Source organism: Oncorhynchus masou, chromosome 14, assembly GCF_036934945.1.
Source record: "Oncorhynchus masou masou isolate Uvic2021 chromosome 14, UVic_Omas_1.1, whole genome shotgun sequence".
NCBI classification, from domain to species: domain Eukaryota; kingdom Metazoa; phylum Chordata; class Actinopteri; order Salmoniformes; family Salmonidae; genus Oncorhynchus; species Oncorhynchus masou.
This window is the reverse complement of record NC_088225.1, coordinates 22,484,123-22,504,979: the sequence shown is the minus strand read 5'-3', so window position 1 is coordinate 22,504,979 and position 20,857 is coordinate 22,484,123. Positions and strand designations below refer to the sequence as shown.

General features: G+C 44.8%; 1 pseudogene; it reads left to right on the top strand.

Moving 5' to 3' along the window:
• The first annotated feature begins 750 nt into the window (after positions 1 to 750).
• LOC135553834 (uncharacterized) overlaps positions 751 to 20,857 on the top strand; it is a 50,392-nt pseudogene continuing 30,285 nt past the window's right edge.

The following is a 20,857-nucleotide window of genomic DNA, read 5'->3' as shown; positions in this document are numbered from 1 at the left end:
GACCATGAACACCTGTTGAAGGAAATCACCGATGTTGTCAAAGTGGCAGCAGCAGACATGGAAGGAACATGGTTTGTGTTGAAGCTGAACTGGTAGGAGATGCTCTTGTCTTGTTACACATTGTTTAAAAGTGCGCCTGTGCATTAAACTCTGCTCAAATGCACAGGACTTCGCCTCCCGTACACACCTTTGACACTTTTGGTATAGAAATTAACATTGCATTCTCTGGAAATGGTTCTGGTGGACATTCCTGCAGTCAGCACGCCAATTGCACGCTCCCTCAAAACTTGAGACATCTGTGTCATAGTGTTGTGTGAAAAAACAGCAAATTTGAGCCTTTTACTATCCCCAACACAATGTGCATCTGTGTAATGACCATGCTGTTTAATCAGCTTCTTGATATGCCACACCTGGATTATCTTGGCAAAGTAAAAATGCTCACTAACAGGAATGTAAACAAATTTCTGCGTACAATTTGAGAGAAATAAGCTTTTTGTGCATATGGAACATTTCGGGGATCTTTTATTTCAGCTCAAGAAACATGGGACCAACACTTTACATGTTGCGTTAAAATTTTGTTCAGTATACAGGATATATCCACACAAAAGCTATATAGTAAAAAAAAATGAATACACATCTCTGCTGTTTTAGTGTCTCCCTGTCAGGTCTCCCTAAATACCCCTCTCCCCCCATCTCTCTACGTCAATGCAAACCCTCCCCCGGATCATTTCAGTACTTAAACAGGGTCTGCCTTTAGAGGAACTCTGAGTCCTGGAGAGTAGAGAAGAGCAACCACCACCAGTTCAGCTTCAACACAAACCATGTTACCTGCATCTTTACTGCTGCTTCTGGCAGCTGCCTCCTGTGAGTCTCTCTGGATTTGGGGGATAAACAGGCCACTTAACAATGGCTTTAGTCTTGTTAAAACTTGTTTATAATGCTATTTGGAATGACTAACATGAATGTTTTTCTGTTGTGGTTTTATTTTCTCAGGTGTTCACTGTGAAGAACTCACTCAGCCAGCCTCTATGACTGTCCAGCCAGGTCAACCACTGACCATCTCTTGTAAGGTTTCATATTCTCTAGGTAGCTATTACACAGCTTGGATCCGACAGCCTGCAGGGAAAACACTGGAGTGGATTGGAATGAAATATACTGGAGGAACGCACCACAAAGACTCCCTGAAAAATAAGTTCAGCCTCACAGTAGACTCCTCCAGCAATACTGTGACTTTAACAGGACAGAGTCTGCAGACTGAGGACACAGCTGTGTATTATTGTGCTCGCTACCCACAGTGATACAAACCACCACCAGACCTATACTAAAACTCACTCAACCTTTAAACAGTAGGAGTTTTATGTATCTCCCAGGAGGGGGCGATATTAACCTTAATAAAATAATGGAATGATGAATTTAGTTTATTTAGTTTCTAGTTTATACTAGTTTGATATGATATTAAATGATGAGCGTAGACAAATATATGTATGCACAATATACTCTAAAGCTCCAAGCTGTTATCTCTACATAATATAACATGTAAAAACAAGTTCCAAACTCTGAAAGAGTACATGTTAGTCATTTAGCAGACACTCTAATCCAGAGCGATTTACAGGAGCAATTAGGGTTAAGTACATTGCTCAAGGGCATATCGACAGATTTTTCACCCAGAGGGCTCAAGGATTCAAAGCAGCAAACTTTCAGTTACTGGCCCAACGCACTTAACTGCTAGGCTACCTGCTGTTCACTGAGACAGTCAACATCGAGCTCATTGTCTCAAAGGTATGAAAAATGGTTTTCCATAAAAAATACACATCCTTAATTGTTGATCCTCTTAATCAAAACATAAGTGCTTCACTATGCCCACTAATACAGTATACACCCCCCCCCCCCCGCCCCATATCTTTATATCAATGCAAACCCACCCTCTGGCACTTTCCCCACTTAATTAAACAATGTCTAACAAGAGCATCTCCCACCAATTCAGCTTCAACACAAACCATGTTCCTCCCATGTCTGCTGCTGTACATTTTATTGGTCACATACACATGTGTAGAAGATGTTCTTGCGAATATAGAGAAATGTTTGGGTTTCTTGCTCCAACAGTGCAGTAATATCCAACAATTCAAACCAATGCACAATATACACAAACCTAAACATAAAATATTGGAAGGAGTATGTAAATACTAGGACGAGCAATGTCGGAGTGGCATAGAATAGAATACAATAAATAAACTGTTTTTCAGTCTCTTGGTCCCAGCTTTGATGCACCTGTATTGACCTCGCCTTCAACAGGCAGTGGCTCGGGTGGTTGATGTCCTTGATGACCCTTTTGGCCTTCCTGTGCTGTAGGTGTCCTGGAGGGCAGGTAGTTTGCCCCCAATGATGCATTAGGTGGACCGCACCACCCACTGGAGAATTCTGTGGTTGAGGGCGATGCTCGCAATTGTACATCTGTAGAAGGGTTCTGTGAGGGTTTTTAGGAGCCCAACCAAATTTCTTCAGCCTCTTCCATTGTTGCGCCTTATTCACCACACTGACTGTGTGGATGGACCATTTCAGATCGTCAGTGATGTGTACGCCGAGGAACTTGAAGCTTTCCACCTGCTCCACTGCGGCTTCCCTTCCCGAAAAAAAAACAGGCTTCTGGCTGTGATGAATACGAGGGGAGACAGAATGCTGGTTTCAAGGGCAGGCCGCAGCAGGTGTTTATTAGCAAAGGACCACAGGAGGAGGCAGGTAGCTGGGTCCAGGGACAGGCAAAGGTCATACACAGGGACTGCAAAAAGGTAACAGTACAGGCAGGGAAAAGGTTAACCTCTGCGCACAGGTCCCATTAGCGGGATCAAATTTGACAACATACGGTGAGCGCTTCATAAATATTCATATTAAACATTCCTGAAAATACAAGTGTGCCTGCCCGGTCCCTCTCTCTCCACGGTAAGCACAGGGAGCTGGCGCAGGTCTCCTACCTGACTTCTCCACACTCCCCGTGTCCCCCCCCAATACATTTTTGGGGCTGCCTCTCGGGCTTCCAGCCACGCTGCCGTGCTGCCTCCTCATCTCTGCTTTACAGAGAGGGCAGACCACAAGTCTGGTTCATCCTTGGGAGCAATTTCCAAATGCCTGAAGGTACCACGTTTATCTGCACAAACAATATTACGCAAGTATAAACACCATGGGACCACGCAGCTGCCATACCGCTCAGGAAGGAGATGTGTTCTGTCTCCAAGAGATTAACTTACTTTGGTGCAAAAAGTGCAAATCAATCACAGAACAACAGCAAATGACCTTGCGAAGATGCTGGAGGAAACAGGTACAAAAGTATCTATATCCACAGTAAAAAGAGTGCTGCTGTGCTGCCGCCTCTCTGCTTTCGCTGCCTCCAGCTCTGCCTTGGGGCGGCGATATTCCCCAGGATGTGCCCAAGGTCCCTTGCCGTCCAGAATCTCCTCTATTGTCCAGGAGTCCTGCGATTGCTGCTGCTGCCCGTCTTCCTCTTCCGAGGAGGAGTAGCAAGGATCGGACCAATACGCAGTGTGGTAAGTGTTCATCTTCGTTTTTAATAAGAACAGTGAACAAAACAAACACTGACACGGAAAATAAGCATCCACAACTCAAAAGTGAAACCAGGTTACCCAAGTATGGTTCTCAATCAGGGACAACGATTGACAGCTGCCTCTGATTGAGAGCCATACCAGGCCAAACACAGAAATACCAAATCATAGAAAAATGAACATAGACAACCCACCCAACTCACGCCCTGACCATACTAATACAAAGCCATAACAAAAGAACTAAGGTCAGAACGTGACAGGGGTTGGCAGCATCATGTTGTGGGGGTACTTTGCTGCAGGAGGGACTGGTGCACTTCACAAAATAGATGGTATCATGAGGTAGGAAAAGTATGTGGCTATATTGAAGCAACATCTCAAGACATCAGTCGCAAATGGGTCTTCCAAATGGACAATGACCCCAAGAACACTTCCAAAGTTGTGGCAAAATGGCTTAAGGACAACAAAGTCAAGGTATTGGAGTGGCCATCACAAAGCCTTGACCTCATCCTATATAAAATTTGTGGGCAGAACTGAAAAAGATTGTGTGAGCAAGGAGGCCTACAAACCTGACTCAGTTACACCATGGGCCAAAACTTACCCAACTTATTGTGGAAAGCTTGTGGAAGGCTACCCAAAACTTTGACCCAAGTTAAACAATTTAAAGGCAAAGCTACCAAATACTAATTGAGTGTATGTAAACTTCTGACCCACTGGGAATGTGATGAAAGAAATAAAAGCTGAAAAAAATTCTCTACTATTATTCTGACATTTCACATTCTTAAAATACAGTGGTGATCCTAACTGACCTAGGACAGGGAATTTTTATTAGGATTAAATGTCAGGAATAGTGAAAAACTGAGTTTAAATGTATTTGGCTAAGGTGTATGTAAACTTCCGACTTCAACTGTATATCCTCCACTTATGCAAATGTAACTTACTGTAGCCCCTCTGTTCCTTTCTCTCCCTCTACCTCCTCCTATATAAAAACCTCTCTGTATATGAGAGTCCTGTTACGTCCCTCTGAGTCCTGGAGAGTAGAGAAGAGCAGCTCACACCAGTTCAGCTTCAACACAAACCATGTTCCCTACATCTCTGCTGCTGCTGCTGGCAGCTGCCTCCTGTGAGTTGCTGACTGTAGTCTGATCAGTATAACCTGTTTTGCTGTGATACTGATGTGACTTCTTGATTGATCTGACCTGTCATTCCTCTCCCTCCTCAGGTGCCCACTGTCAGGTCGTACTCACACAGGCTGAACAGTCAGTCCAGGGGAGCCCTGCAGGATCCCTGAAACTCACATGTGCCTGTAGTGGAATCACTCTCAGCAGCTCTTATATGCACTGGATTCGCCAAGCACCTGGAAAAGGACTTGAATGGATAATTTACTATTATTCTGACAGTTACAAGAGCAATGCCCAGGTAGTACAGGGTCGATTCACTGCATCGAAGGACAGCACTAATTTCTATCTACACATGAACCAGTTGAAGCCAGAGGACTCTGCAGTGTATTACTGTGCTAGAGACTCACTATGGTTAAACTAATGAGAATAGCTGTACAAAAACCATCTGGTAGAGAAAGGAAGGACCTGCCCAAACACACAGACACATGTATAGTATGACCAGTAGACCATGACAAGGGGAAACATGAGTAACAATTCTAATGATGTATCAGATAATAACACAATGCTACACCTGTTAAATACATGGTGTTAGTGTTGTTGATGCACCAAATGGGGGCACTCTCTCGTCATTTGAATAAAATAAAGACCAATAAAATAAAGACCAAAAAAATAAAATAATAATAATTTTAAAAAACATATACAGTTGAAGTTGGAAGTTTAAATACACTCAATTAGTATTTGTTAGCATTGCCTTTAAATTGTTTAACTTTGGTCAAACGTTTCAGCTAGCCTTCCACAAGCTTTCCACAATAAGTTGGGTGAATTTTGGCCCATTCCTCCTGACAGAGCTGGTGTAACTGAGTTGGGTTTGTAGGCCTCCTTGCTTGCACACACTTTCCTAGTTCTGCCCACAATTTGTCTATAGGATTGAGGTCAGGGCTTTGTGATGGCCACTCCAATACCTTGACTTGGTTGTCCTTATGCCATTTCGCCACAACTTTGGAAATTTGCATGGGGTCATTGTCCATTTGGAAGACCCATTTGTGACCAAGCTTTAAATCCCTGACTGATGTCTTGAGATGTTGCATCAATATATCCACATAATCCATGATCCCATCTATTTTGTGAAGTGCACCAGTCCCTCTTGCAGCAAATCACCCCCACAACATGATGCTGCCACCCCCGTGCTTCATGGTTGGGATGGTATTCTTCGGCTTGCAAGACTCCCCCTTTTCCCCCAAACATAACAATGGTCATTATGGCCAAAAAGTTATATTTTTGTTTCATCAGACCAGAGGACATTTCCCCAAAAAGTATGATCTTTGTCCCCATGTGCAGTTGCAAACCGTAGTCTGGCTTTTTTCTGGAGGTTTTTGGAGCAGTGGCTTCTTCCGTGTTGATCGGCCTTTCAGGTTATGTCAATATAGTACTTGTTTTACTGCGGATATAGATACTTTTGTACCTGTTTCCTCCAGCATCTTCATAAGGTCCTTTGCTGTTGTTCTGGGTTTGATTTCCACTTTTCACACCAAAGTACGTTCATCTCTAGGAGACAGAACATGTCTCCTTCCTGATCGGTATGACAGCTGCGTGGTCCCAAGGTGTTTATACTTGCGTAATACTGTTTGTACAGATCAACGTGGTACCTTCAGGCATTTGGAAATTGCTCCCAAGGATGAACCAGACTTGTGGAGGTCTACAATTATTTTCTGATGTCTTGGCTTATTATGTCAAGCAAAGAGGCTTTGAGTGTGAATGTAGGACTTGAAATACAGTCAGTCAACTTAGTGTATGTAAACTTCTGACCCACTGGAATTGTGATACAGTGAATTATAAGTGAAATATTCTGTCTGTAAACAATTGTTTGTGTCATGCACAAAGTAGATGTCCTAACCGACTTTCTGAAACTATAGTTTGTTAAAGTATCAGTCATGACCAAAAGTGTTATTGATGGGTCGTGAAGTGTTATAGTAACAGTAGATTATTTAGTTAATTACTGGAAATGATTTGGTCAAGTGCAACTTTGCTCTCTGTTCAGTGCCCTCTCAGCTTATCAGCGTTCTCTGCATTAACAGTATTAGTTAATGCGAGACCTGCATTAACTAATACTGAACAATGAGGACTCTATAGTTTAATACTTATGTTGGTGTTCATTCACGGTATGTGTGTGAGTCTGTTGTGTCCACTAGAATCATTCTCAAACAGGCTTTTTCAAATAGTATTAATTGTAACCATTATAACTCAATAACAATGTATTTTTGCCCTACAGATTAATAAAATGGGATGTGTTCAAACTTCAATATATTTTATGTGATAGTGTTAAACATTGTCATTTTGAATTTTCACAGGTTTTCAGGGCCAAACACTGACTGATTCTGAACCAGTTGCTAAAACGTCTGGAGAATCCCACAAACTGACCTGTACATATTCTGGATTCTCAACTAACTCTGACGAACTAGATCAGAAATGCTTCTGGTAAATGGTTGGAATGGATAGCTTGTATTTCTGGTCCAAGTGGTAGTACTATCTACTACTCCCAGTCAGTTCAGGGTCAGTTCACAATCTCCAGGTGTATCTCCAGATGAACAGCCTGAACACTGAAGACTCTGCTGTTTATTATTGTGCCAGAGACACAGTGACACAGGAGGCTGCAGGGCTGTACAAACTAATCAAGCACTTCTCTCACTGGAGTAGTCTTAATAGTATGTAAGAGGATCCAGAATACGTGTATTCACAGCATACCATTCCTCATCAAGCTCAATGAAACTTAAACCACTCTGGCCATGTTAGTCAGTAAATATCATCTTGATGACAGCTTATTTACATTCACTTGTATATCAGTCTAATCCAATTAGGAGTTTGAATTGTAGGAATTAATGTCCTCATTGAGCATAATGAAATATAACTGAGGAATTTTGATAGCAGATGATTTACTGTGATATGAAAAGAGTAATAGGCCATGTACTGTATATACTGTATCTTTGGTGGACACCGATAGTTAGATTATCTCCATCTGTGCATCAATGATAATGATTAGAATGACATACTGTACACCACGACTAGAACAGAACCATTCATAATGCTGCACAATGCATTCCATAACAGATAATTGTATTATTACGTTCAGAATTATGCTCTACTCCACATGTCACCGTGGTACTAGAAATGTACTAACTGTACTTCTGCATTAATCCTAAATCTCAGACTTTGATGCAAATAAATTCCCTCTTTGTACAGTATATGTAGAAGGGTCTGTCTCTCCTTCACCTAGTTGGAGTAAATAAGTATTGTCCCCATCAGTTCAGCTTCCACACAAACAATGTTCACTGCATCTCTGATTCTGCTGCCGGCAGCTGCCTCCTGTTCATTTTTTAAATAAGTATTACTATAACACAATCCAGCTTCATCAGCTTATCATGGACCTGATGTTAGACCATTTTCAAATATCTCAATCCCCCCACAGGTGTGTACGGTATCGTTGACTCAGAACTCAGCAGCCCAATGGTTGTAAAGCCCAGAGAGTCTTGGAGCATCACCTGTAAGGTATCTGTGTATTCTATCTGTGTTGATAGTCTATATCCAGTCTGTGGTAAAGCTGTCAGATATGACACACAGTGGTGTGAAGCAAAGCAAGACCTGTACAAAAACAAAGATGTCTGTAGCATGAAACCATCGTTCCCTAAGCATTACCCAGTTCACATTGTCACAGTCAAAATAGACACTTCCTGGGAATGAGATAAACTGTCTGAAAAGCTTTATACATCATTAGAATCATGTATCTGCAAACATATTGTAACCATGAGTAACAGACATGTGCATGGAAGTACAAAATTGTTTCATGTTTATATGCAGGTTTACAAGTAGTTTTTTTAATTAAGCGATACAAAGTTTGTTCTTTGTTAAATTAGTGATAAGGATTGTGAACATCCAAACCATTCATAATGATGTTGACTAAATAACAACTATTACATGTTAAACCATTCATAATGATGTTGACTAAATAACAACTATTACATGTTAAACCATTCATACTGATGCTGACTAAATAACAACTATTAAAGGTTAAACCATTCATAATGATGCTGACTAAATAACAACTATTAAAGGTTAAACCATTCATAATGATGCTGACTAAATAACAACTATTAAAGGTTAAACCATTTATAATGATGTTGACTAAATAACAACTATTAAAGGTTAAACCATTCATAATGATGCTGACTAAATAACAACTATTAAAGATTAAACCATTCATAATGATGCTGACTAAATAACAGCTATTACATGTTTAACCATTCATAATGATGCTGACTAAATAACAACTATTACTTGTTAAACCATTCATAATGATGCTGACTAAATAACAACTATTAAAGATTAAACCATTCATAATGATGCTGACTAAATAACAACTATTAAAGATTAAACCATTCATACTGATGCTGACTAAATAACAACTATTAAAGGTTAAACCATTCATAATGATGCTGACTAAATAACAACTATTAAAGGTTAAACCATTCATAATGATGCTGACTAAGTAACAAATATTAAATGTCAAACCATTCATAATGATGCTGATACGACCAATTTTTTAAACATGTTTTAACTACGCAAATCAGTTAAGTTCAAATTCTTATTTTCAATGACGGCCTAGGAACAGTGGGTCAACTGCCTTGTTCAGGGGCAGAATGTCACGCCCTGGTCTAAGTATTTTGTGTTTTCTTTCTTTATTTTGTCAGGCCACGGTGTGACATGGGTTTTGGTATGTGGTGTGTTTTGTTTTGGGGTTTTTCATAGGTATTGGGATTGTGGCTTAGTGGGGTTTTCTAGCTTAGTCTATGGATGTCTGAAGTGGTTCTCAATCAGAGGCAGGTGTTTATCGTTGTCTCTGATTGGGAACCATATTTAGGCAGCCATATTCTTTGAGTGTGTGGTGGGTGATTGTCCTTGTTCCTGTCTTGTGTTAGTTTGCACCAGTTTAGGCTGTTTCGGTTTTCACGTGACGTTTATTGTTTTTGTATTGATTCGTGTTTCCTTTGTTTCATTAAACATGAATCTCAATAGCCACGCCGCATTTTGGTCGGACTCTCTTTCACCTAAGGAAAGCCGTTACAGAATCACCCAACACAACAGGACCAAGCGGTGTGGTGACAGGCAGTGTTAGCAGGAGCAACAAGGTATGGATTATACGTCTTGGGAGGAAATAGACAGGTGGGCGGTTGACCCAGGGAGAGTAGCGGAGCCCGCCTGGGTTTCGCTGGTGCAGTGATAGGAAGGTTATAGGAGAATGGAGTTGGAGAAACGAACACGGGGGCGTGGAAGGAAGCCCGAGAGTCAGCCCCAAAAATTTCTTGGGGGGGTGGCACAGGGAGAGTGTGGCAGAGTCAGGAGTCAGACCTGAGCCAACTCCCCCTGTTTATCGTGAGGAGCCAAGGAGGAGACCAGAACCAGAGCCAGTGTTGGAGGTGAGCGAAGTAGAGACTGTGAAGGAGTTAATGGGGAAATTGGAGGAGAGAGTTATGAGGGAGTTGCTGTGTTGGTGCTTTAGGCATGGAATTTGCCCGACCGAGCGTGTCTGGGATTTGATGGCACCTGGGTCAGCGGTCCATACTCGTCCTGAGGTGCGTGTTAGTCGGTTGGTGAAGATTGTGCCAGCCTCAAGCACCAGACCTCCTGTGCACCTCCCGAGCCTTGCACGTCCTGTGCCAGCCCTGCTCTCAAGATCTCCAGTACGCCTTCACGGTCCAGCCCATCCTGTGGCACCTCCACACACCAGCTCCCCGCACCAGGCTTCCTGTGCGTGTTCTCAGCCCAGTACCAGCACCACGCACCAGGCCTTCAGTGCGCTTCGCCTGTCCAGCGCTGCCAGAGCCTTCCTCCTCTCCAGCGCTGCCGGAGTCTCCCGCCTGTTTAGTGCTGCCAAAGCCTTCCGCCTCTACAGCGCTGTCAGTCTCCCGCCTGTTTAGCGCTGCTAGAGCCTTCCTCCTCTACAGCGCTGCCGGAGTCTCCCGCTTGTTCAGCGCTGCCAGTCTGCAAAGAGCAGCCAGAGCTGCTAGTCTGCAAGGAGCAGCCAGAGCTGCCAGTCTGCAAGGAGCTGCCAGTCTGCAAGGAGCTGCCAGTCTGCAAGGAGCTGCCAGTCTGCAAGGAGCTGCCAGAGCTTCCAGTCTGCAAGGAGCCGCCAGAGATGCCAGTCTGCAAGACGCCGCCAGAGCTGCCAGTCTGCAAGAAGCCACCAGAGCTGCCAGTCTGCAAGAAGCCGCCAGAGCTGCCAGTCTGCAAGGAGCCGCCAGAGCTGCCAGTCTGCAAGGAGCCGCCAGAGCTGCCAGTCTGCAAGGAGCCGCCAGAGCTGCCAGTCTGCAAGGAGCCGCCAGAGCTGCCAGTCTGCAAGGAGCCGCCAGAGCTGCCAGTCGGCATGGAGCAGCCAGAGCCGTCAGTCGGCATGGAGCAGCCAGAGTCGTCAGTCGGCATGGAGCAGCCAGAGCCGTCAGTCGGCATGGAGCAGCCAGAGCCGTCAGTCGGCATGGAGCAGCCAGAGCCATCAGTCAGCATGGAGCAGCCAGAGCCGTCAGTCAGCATGGAGCAGCCAGAGCCGTCAGTCAGCATGGAGCAGCCAGAACCGTCAGTCTGCCAGACTCTTCCAGATCCGCCAGTCAGCCAGGATCTTCCAGATCCGCCAGTCAGTCAGGATCTTCCAGATCCGCCAGTCTGCCAGGATCCGCCAGTCAGCCAAACTCTTCCAGATCCGCCAGTCAGCCAGGAACTTCCAGATCCGCCAGTCAGCCAGGATCCGCCAGTCAGCCAGACTCTTCCAGATCCGCCAGTCAGCCAGACTCTTCCAGATCTACCAGTCAGCCAGGATCCGCCAGTCAGCCAGACTCTTCCAGATCCGCCAGTCAGCCAGGATCTGCCAGAACCGCCAGCCAGCCAGGATCTGACAGAGCCAACTACATGCCTACCACTTGGATAACGTTGTTTGTGTAGCACACCTAGAAAAAGCAGTATATTGTTTGTTCATCTCTCCACATACGTCTTTCACTTTTTGCGGTTGATGTTTATTTAGTTGACTATGTAGGCTTTGCTTTAGGTCAAAAACTACCACGTGAAAATGAAAATGTAGGCTATTTATGTGGGAGTCTAACACATAAACTGATTATAGGTATATTAATAAGAGTTCATCTTAGCCTATATTGAATTGAGTATTAATTGTCATCACCTTAATCCATATAAATAATTAAATTAAAATGTTTATTAGTGGAACAGTATGATTTATTTTACAGTTCTGTTTTCACTGGGAAATGTGTCTGCAATTTAATGTGTTAATGTGTATTTCATTGTGCCTTCCTGTATTATACCTTTTCTAAAATGTTTATTCTATTCTACTGAGCCAGTTACTTTATGTTCGTATTCTTATCTTTTATTATTTCTTATTGTTGTTGCATTGTTGAGAAGGAACCTGAAAGTAAGTATTTGTAATATACTACATACAACTAATAAAACTAGAAATGTAGTGGTAGTTATGCAACAAAGAATACAAGACAACCAACTACATGGAATTAAATGGTGCCGTATAGTGCCGGATTAAATTAAATAGTAGTTATTAGGTTACAACTGTGTAATGACCTTTTTACCAGGGTAATTCCAAATAGTTACCTGGTCATTTCTGTACATTCAAATCAAGTGTTACCTTTTTTTCTTTCTTTCTTGCAGCAGCCACATCCCCCCCTACTCTACTCACTCTTATGAACTGTGGAACCCCTTCTAACAACATCTACAGCATCGGTTGTCTAGCTACCAGCTTTTCACCTTCCTCACTCACATTCAAGTGGACAGACGCCAGCGGCAGTGCGCTGACGGACTTCATCCAGTACCCGTCGGTTCAGAGTGGGGAGCCTACACAGGAGTCAGTCAGCTCCGCTTGTCTAAGGATGACTGGGGAAACTCAAAGTCTTTCAGCTGTTCTGTGGATCATCTTGGAATTGAAAAGAAAGCAGTCATCATTAAACCAGGTAAGAGGTCATTATATTTTCTTTTTTTATGAAGTTGGTTCTATTTTTCTAAAGATTACATTTTAATGTTTGTGATGTAAACTATTTCTGTTTAGAAAACCTGCTTATAAAATGATACTTGGTGTTTACCCAGGATGTCTTATTTCAATAAGGCGTTAAACTAACATGCAGACATTTCTTTTACCGCTACACAGTCTCAAAGCTTCCAACAGTGTCTTTGCTGTCGGCACCCATTGGCACCACCCAGTACCTGATGTGTATGATTGAAGATTTCACCCCCAATAAAGTCACTGTCACCTGGAAGAAGAATGACATGGAGGTGGAGGGCCAGACCCCTACTGTAGGCCAACAGCCATCAGGCCTCTACTCAGCCAGCAGTCTGCTGAAGGTCAACAACACTGACTGGAACAACAAGGTCAAGTACAGCTGTGTGGTGGAGCACCAGGGACAACCCACCATCAAGAAGATCTCCAAAACAGGTCTGTACATAGGAGTAGACTGTACTACAATAGATGTCATGCTCACATGCAGTATATATATTATATGTGTGTTGTGTGTGTGTGTGTGTGTGTGTGTGTGTGTGTTTAAAGAAGTGACACGCTAATTGCCTGTTTTATGGCGATGCAAGGTTCTTTGTCACTGTGTCTCTGGCACAATAATAAACAGCAGAGTCTTCAGTCTTCAGACTTTTCATCTCTAAGTACAGATGGTTTTTGGAGTTGTCTTTGGTGATGGTGAACTGGCCCTGGAGAGACTGGGCAAATATAGTGCCAGTGTCAATGTATCCAATCCACTCTAGACCTTTCCCTGGTTTCTGACACATCTAGTGCATGTTGTAGCTACTCATGGAGAATCCAGACACAGTACAGGACAGTGTTACTGACTCTCCAGGGCTCTTCACCACTGACTCAGAGGAGGTGAGTGACTGTCCCTGAACAGCTGAAAAACAGACAGAGAGTTTAGATGACTATCACTCACCAGCCAAGTAGCACAGCTCCTCTCCTGTCTCCTACACTGGAAACACATAACTCACCTTTGATGAGAGCCAGGAGGAACATCCATTCTAGAACTCTCATTGTGGGATGTATCTAAAATTCTGTAAAAGTCGAAGCACAGACTGGGAGTGGTCGTCGTGACTGAGGGGGATGGTCTGTGGAGGGCAGTTATATCAGACTATTGAAATGGGAGGAGACCTTGGGTCTATGTGAACAGAAACACATTTGCATCTCCATGGTGTTACATGTTTCTCCCCGTAGATCTAGTGGTCTAAAATACTACGTATACTGGTACTGTTGAGAAAAGTTTTGGTGAAGACTCAAGGTGTAGATGTAATAGTGACATAGCCACTTATTGTGCCTGTGTATCAATAAGAAGTTTTATTTTATGGAGCAGTTCTTTGATTGATATTATTATATTATATTGAATCAATGGCGGCCATATGTGGCACTTGTGTTTGATTCACATGGGTCTTCAGTTATTGTACAGGTCCGGTCCTGGTTTGTATCACTGTGGTCTTCGAGCACTGTGCTGCTGTCAGAGTCTCTGGTGATACTGAACAGCTTTTCCTGCAGGTTGTCGTATCCTACCTGTACAGTAGCTGGTACTGGTTAATTATTTAGACACATGGAATTGTTTTAAGACCTTCATACTATGGATAATTTAGCTATTTGATTTGCATCATGCTGTGGGGATGTTTTTCAGCGGCAGGGAATGGAAGACTAGTCAGGATCAAGGAAAATATCCTTGATGAAAACCTTGAGTGGCCCAGTCAGAGCTCCGACTTGAACCCGATCAAACATCTCTGGAGAAACCTGAAAATAGCTGTGCACCAACACTCCCCATCCAACCTGACAGCTTGAGAGGATCTGCAGAGAAGAATAGGAATAACTCCCCAAATACAGGTGTGCCAAGATAGCAATGTCACACCCAAGAACACTCAAGGCTGTAACTGTAATTGCTGCCAAAGGTGGTTCAACAAAGCACTGAGTAATGAATCTGAATACTTATGTAAATGTGATATTTCCATTTGATTAGATTTTTTTTTTTGAGGAGGAAAAAAAGCAATTTTATCAACTTTTGAATGACGCTGTAATAAAATGTGGAAAAAGTCCAGGGGTCTGAATACTTTTCGAATACCACAGTGTGTCAATCGACTCTAAGGGGTTAAATAATATCCAGAGACCTTAAAGGAGAGGGTTAGGGACTGTCCAGGCTGCAGGGTCATAGAGCCTGGCTGTGTGAGTTCAGTCTGAAAAAACACACCTCTAAAACCAAACAAAAAAAACAGTACAGAACTTTTAGTGAATCATGTTATCCAATTGATTTGACAGAATATTCCTCCACAGTTTTTTTTGTCCATGTATCGGTCCATAGAAACTCACTGGAGGCCCTTGCCAGCAGCAGCGACGCAGGAAACATGTTTATGTTGAAGTTAGACTGGTGTCACGATCGTCGTAGTGAGGAGACCAAGGCGCAGCGTGATGATAATGCATCTTCCTTTTAATAATGAAGAATACTGAACAAACTATACAAGAATAACAAAACGACCTGACTCCCGGCCACCTATATGGGAGGGTCTGGGTGGGCATCTAACCTCGGTGGCGGCTCCGGTTCTGGACGCCGCCCCCTTCTTTACACTGAGTCCGCTCTTGTAGCGCAGACCCGTGGATCATCGTTGGAGGCTCTGGACTGCCGTAGGGACCGCTGGATGTTCAACGCTGGATGTTCTGGGCTGGGGACCGTCGCTGGAGGCCCCGGGCTGGGGACCGTCACTGGAGACCCCGGGCTGGGGACCGTCGCTGGAGGCCCCGGGCTGGGGACCGTCGCTGGAGGCCCCGGGCTGGGGACCGTCGCCTGAGGCCCCGGGCTGGCAGCTCCGGACAGGAGGGCGACTCTGGCAGCTCCGGACAGGAGGGCGACTCTGGCAGCTCCTGACTGACGGGCGGCTCTGGCTCTGTAGGCCTGGTGCGTGGTGCCGGAACTGGTGGTACCGGGCTGGGGACACATACCTCAGGGCGAGTGCAGGGAGGAGGAACAGGGCATACTGGACCCTAGAGGTGCACTGTAGGGCTAGTGCGTGTTGCCGGACCTGGTGGTACCGGGCTGGGGACACGCACCTCAGGGCGAGTGCGGAGAGGAGGAACAGTTGCCATTTTCCAGCATCATTATGAATGGTTTAAAGGTTAAACTATTAAAGGTTAAACCGTTCATAATGATGCTGAGTAAATAACAACAATTACATGTTAAACCATTCATAATGATGCTGACTAAATAACAACTATTACATGTTAAACCATTCATAATGATGCTGACGAAATAACAACTATTACATGTTAAACCATTCATAATGACGCTGAATACATAACTATTAATAAAGGTTAAACCATTCATTCTAATGCTTAATAAATTACTTTGAATGAGTTGATAATGATAATATTATAAACCTTATTATAAGGAAGGCTCATGCATGTCTGTTACAGTTAAAAAGGATTGTACCTACAGGATTTAGGTAACATGTTCTAATTAACTGATGGTTAAAATATTAAAATATATTAAAATAAATAATAGATGTGTGCATTATTACCTATCCACAACCATCTGAATGTGTTGGTGTCCTCATAGAACAGGTGTGGTTCTGGTGGGAGGTTTTTGTTATGGTGTGTATCACTGTGACTATACTGGGGCCACAGTGATATTACGCCGTACAAAAACCCTTTGCTCCTGCATGGACACATCAACACTGAACAGGTCAAAGTAACACTCCCCAGGACAATGGTGGTAACCCTGATGAAACCTCACCATAAACAGGATTTTGGCCATACTGTTGGGTTTTATACTACAACATGAACCCATAAACTTGCAAACAACTGTCACAAATTGACAATGGACACAATGGATATTTTGTCAGAAACAAAAATCACAAACATTGAAGATTAATCCACCAACTCATAGAGAATATAATTCTGTAAGATTCTTTAGCTTCTTATACCATCTTATAGCAGAGTCATATGGAATCCCTACGGAAATGTGAATGTGGTGTTTTTGTGCTGGGGTATATCACTGTGATATGGGCTGAGGGGGCTCTGTGAAATGAGGCTGTACAACAACCTCAGAGACAAAACCTGCATTATATCTGCCTGAAGATTGGGACAATATTCTTCAAATGAAAAAGGTATTCAAACTGAATTCACAACATCTGTCCTTATGGAATCAGGTGTATGATTGTCACGACTTCTGCCCGAAGTCGTTGCCTCTCCTTGTTCGGGCGGTGCTCGGCGTTTGACGTCACCGGTCTTCTAGCTATCATTTCATCCTTTTTTCATTTTCCATTGGTTTTGTCTCTTCCCACATACCTGTTTTCAATCCCATTCATTACCTGTTGTGTATTTAACCCTCTGTTTCCCCTCATGTTTTTGTCAGAGATTGTTTTATTGTCAGTGTAGTGTGATTGTTGTATAGGTGTGCGTCGGGTCCTCGTACCCATGTTTGTTTATGTATATTTAGTGTTATGGAGCATACTCCGTGAACTTTATTAAAAGACTCCCTTTTACACTCCATTTGACTCTCCTGCGCCTGACTTCCATGCCACCTATTACACTTATGCATGACAGAATCTCTGACCAATATATGAAGTCAGCAGGAGAGGACACTATGCCCATGGAGCTGGAGGAACGCGTTCAGAAACAAGAGAGGGAGCTTGACGTTATCAGCTCCGTCATGGATCACATTGTCCAGAAAATGGATCGCTGGGAGAGACAGGGAGTTTCTCCAGCGCCACCACCACCACAACCGGAATCTCCCGTGAACGTTTTTTCCTCTCCGGAATCGAAGATCCATTTATCCCTACCTACGGGATACAACGGAGATACTGCCGGCTGCCAGGGTTTCTTCCTTAAGCTGAACTTATATCTAGCCAAGGCCTCCCCAGTACCATCTGACCGTGAGAAGAGTTACGCCCTCGTCTCATGCCTCACCGGGAAAGCCCTGGAATTGTCCAGCGCTGTGTGTAGTAGGGAGGATGCGGCGTTGGACCATTTTGAGGAGTTCACCCGCCAATTCCGGATAGTATTCCATCACCCACCTGAAGGCAAAGCAGCAGGTGAGCTCCTCTATCATCTGAGGCAGGAGACGAGGAGTGCACAGGATTTTGCTTTGGAGTTTAGGACCTTGGCTGCCGGCGCTGGATGGAGCGACAGGGCCCTGATCGACCATTACCGTTGTAGTCTACGCGAGGACGTCCATCGGGAGCTGGCCTGTAGAGACACCACCCTCACCTTCGACCAGCTGGTGGACATGTCCATCAAGCTGGACAACATGCTGGCTACTCGTGGACGTCTAGATCGGGGTCTGGTTGTTCCATTCTCCCGCACCCTCTCTCCAGGACCTGTCAACAATCCCGTTTCCTGAGTCTGTTTTTTTGCCTGTGTTCTGTTCTGGAGTGTTTTTTCCGGCGTCCTGGAACGCACCCTGTCTGGTTGCCGGGCAATGTGGCCAGTTGGGAGTTCTGATTACCCGCACCTGTATCCCATCAGCTATCTGCACACCTGGTCCTGATCATCATCTCTCCTCCTCATAAGCCCGGACCTGACATCCATTCCCTGCCGGATCGTTAGCCATGAACAGTATGTCGTGCCATAGTATCAGCCTCAAGTTGGATAGAATTTGTTTTGTTGTTTTATACGTATTGCTTGCCTTAAACTTACCTCCGTTTGTTCTGTCTTCAGTTACTCACCCGGATCATTTACCCCATTCCCGCCTGGTCATCTGAGAATTCCGCTACCCCATTGGATCCACCTATTTACTCCCATCAACTCACCACCGCTGCCCGTTACGCCACCTGGATATATCTACCCATTCACATTCACTTGTAAATAAATACTCACCTTCTTCCTACTCTCCTTGACCTGGTCTGCTTCTGGGTTCGATTTTGAAAGAACGTGACAGAACCTATGGAATTGGGAGGGATGGTGCGCAGGGAGACCGGAGGGGGTTTCCGCTCGAGAACCATTCAAGGTCGCAGAGGGCACACTGCTGGTCGGTGCCGGGTTGGTTCCTCTGGGAATAGAGAGGGCAGGCAGGGCATTCTGGCGTCACCCCAGGTGAGTAGGCACCATTCTCATTCAGAGCCCTCTGCTGCACTAATGTTTGTCTCTGTCTCTTTTCCTGATTTTTCACTGCATTCCCAGTATGAGGTGCTAGTAGATTCAGGTGCGGCTGGGAATTTCATTAATAAAAGTCTAGCTCATAGTTTAGGGATCCCTATTGTTCCTGTGGATATGACTTTCCCTATTCGTGCCTTAGATAGTCGACCATTAGGGTCAGGGTTTATCAGGGAGGTAACCGCACCTTTGTGTATGATAACGCAGGAGGGTCACAAGGAGAAGATTAGTCTTTTCCTTATTGATTCTCCTGCGTATTCTGTGGTGCTAGGCCTATCCTGGTTAGTTTGTCATAACCCCACTGTTTCTTGGCCACAGAGGGCTCTCACGGGGTGGTCGCGAGAATGCTCAGGTAGGTGTTTAGGGGTTTCCGTTGGTGCTACTACGGTGGAAAGTCCAGACCAGGTCTCCACCGTGCGCATTCCCCCCGAATATGCCGATTTGGCTCTCGCCTTCTGTAAAAAGAAGGCGACTCAATTACCACCCCATCGATGGGGGGATTGTGCAATAGATCTCCTGGTAGACGCTGCATATCCCAAGAGTCACGTGTATCCCCTGTCGCAAGTGGAGATGGAGGCTATGAAGACATATGTCTCTGAATCCCTGCATCAGGGGTTCATTCAGCCATCCATTTCACCCGTCTCTTCGAGTTACTTTTTTGTGAAAAAAAAGGATGGCGGTTTACGCCCGTGCATTGATTATCGAGGTCTTAATAAAATCACAGTGAAATATAGTTACCCGCTACCTCTGATCAATACGGTTATTGAGTTAATGCACGGGGCACGTTTTTCACAAAATTGGATCTCAGGAGTGCGTACAATCTGGTGCGTATTAAGAAGGGTGCTGAGTGGAAGACGGCATTTAGCACCACCTCAGGGCATTATGAGTACCTGGTCATGCCATATGGGTTGATGAATGCTCCATCAGTTTTCCAATCATTTGTAGATGAGATCTTCAGGGACCTGCAAGGGCAGGGTGTAGTGGTGTATATCGATGATATTCTGATATACTCTGCTACACGCGCCGAGCATGTGTCCCTGGTGCGCAGGGTGCTTGGTCGCCTGTTGGAGCATGATCTATATGTCAAGGCTGAGAAATGCTTGTTTTTCTAACAATCCATCTCCTTCCTAAGGCATCGGATTTCCACTTCAGGAGTGGAGATGGAGAGCAACCGCATTACAGCCGTGCGTAATTGGCCGACTCCAACCACGGTAAAGGAGTTGCAGCATTTTTTGGAGTTTTCCAATTACTACCGGAGGTTTATCCGGGGTTTTGGTCAGGTGGCAGCTCCCATTACCTCACTGCTAAAGGGGGGGCCCGGTGCGCTTGCAGTGGTCGGCTGAGGCGAACAGGGTGTTTGAGCACCTGAAGACTCTGTTTACCTCGGTGCCTGTGCTGGCTCATCCGGATCCCTCTTTGCCATTCATAGTGGAGGTAGACGCAGCCGAAGTTGGGATAGGAACAGTGCTCTCTCAGCGTTCGGGTACGCCACTGAAGCTTCACCCCTGTGCTTTCTTTTCGAAGAAGCTCAGCCCGGCGGAGCGAAGCTATGATGTGGGGAACCGAGAGCTGTTAGCTGGCGTAGAAGCTTTGAAGGTGTGGAGGCATTGGCTTGAGGGGGGCCAAACACCCTTTTCTCATCTGGACTGACCACCGCAATCTGGAGTACATCTGGCATGCGAAGAGATTGAATCCTCGCCAGGCAAGGTGGGCCAAGTTTTTCACTCGTTTTGTGTTTACTCTTTCTTACAGACCAGGCTCCCAGAACGTTAAGGCAGACGCATTGTCTCGGCTGTATGACACAGAGGAGCAGTCCATGTATCCCACTCCCATACTCCCAGCTTCGTGTCTGGTGGCGCCAGTAGTGTGGGAGCTGGACGCGGACATTGAGCGGGCTTCACGTGCAGAGCCTTCTCCCCCTGAGTGTCCAGCTGGTCGTCTGTACGTTCCGTCTGCTGTCCGCGACCGATTGATATATTGGGCTCACACGTCACCCTCCTCTGGTCATCCTGGGATAG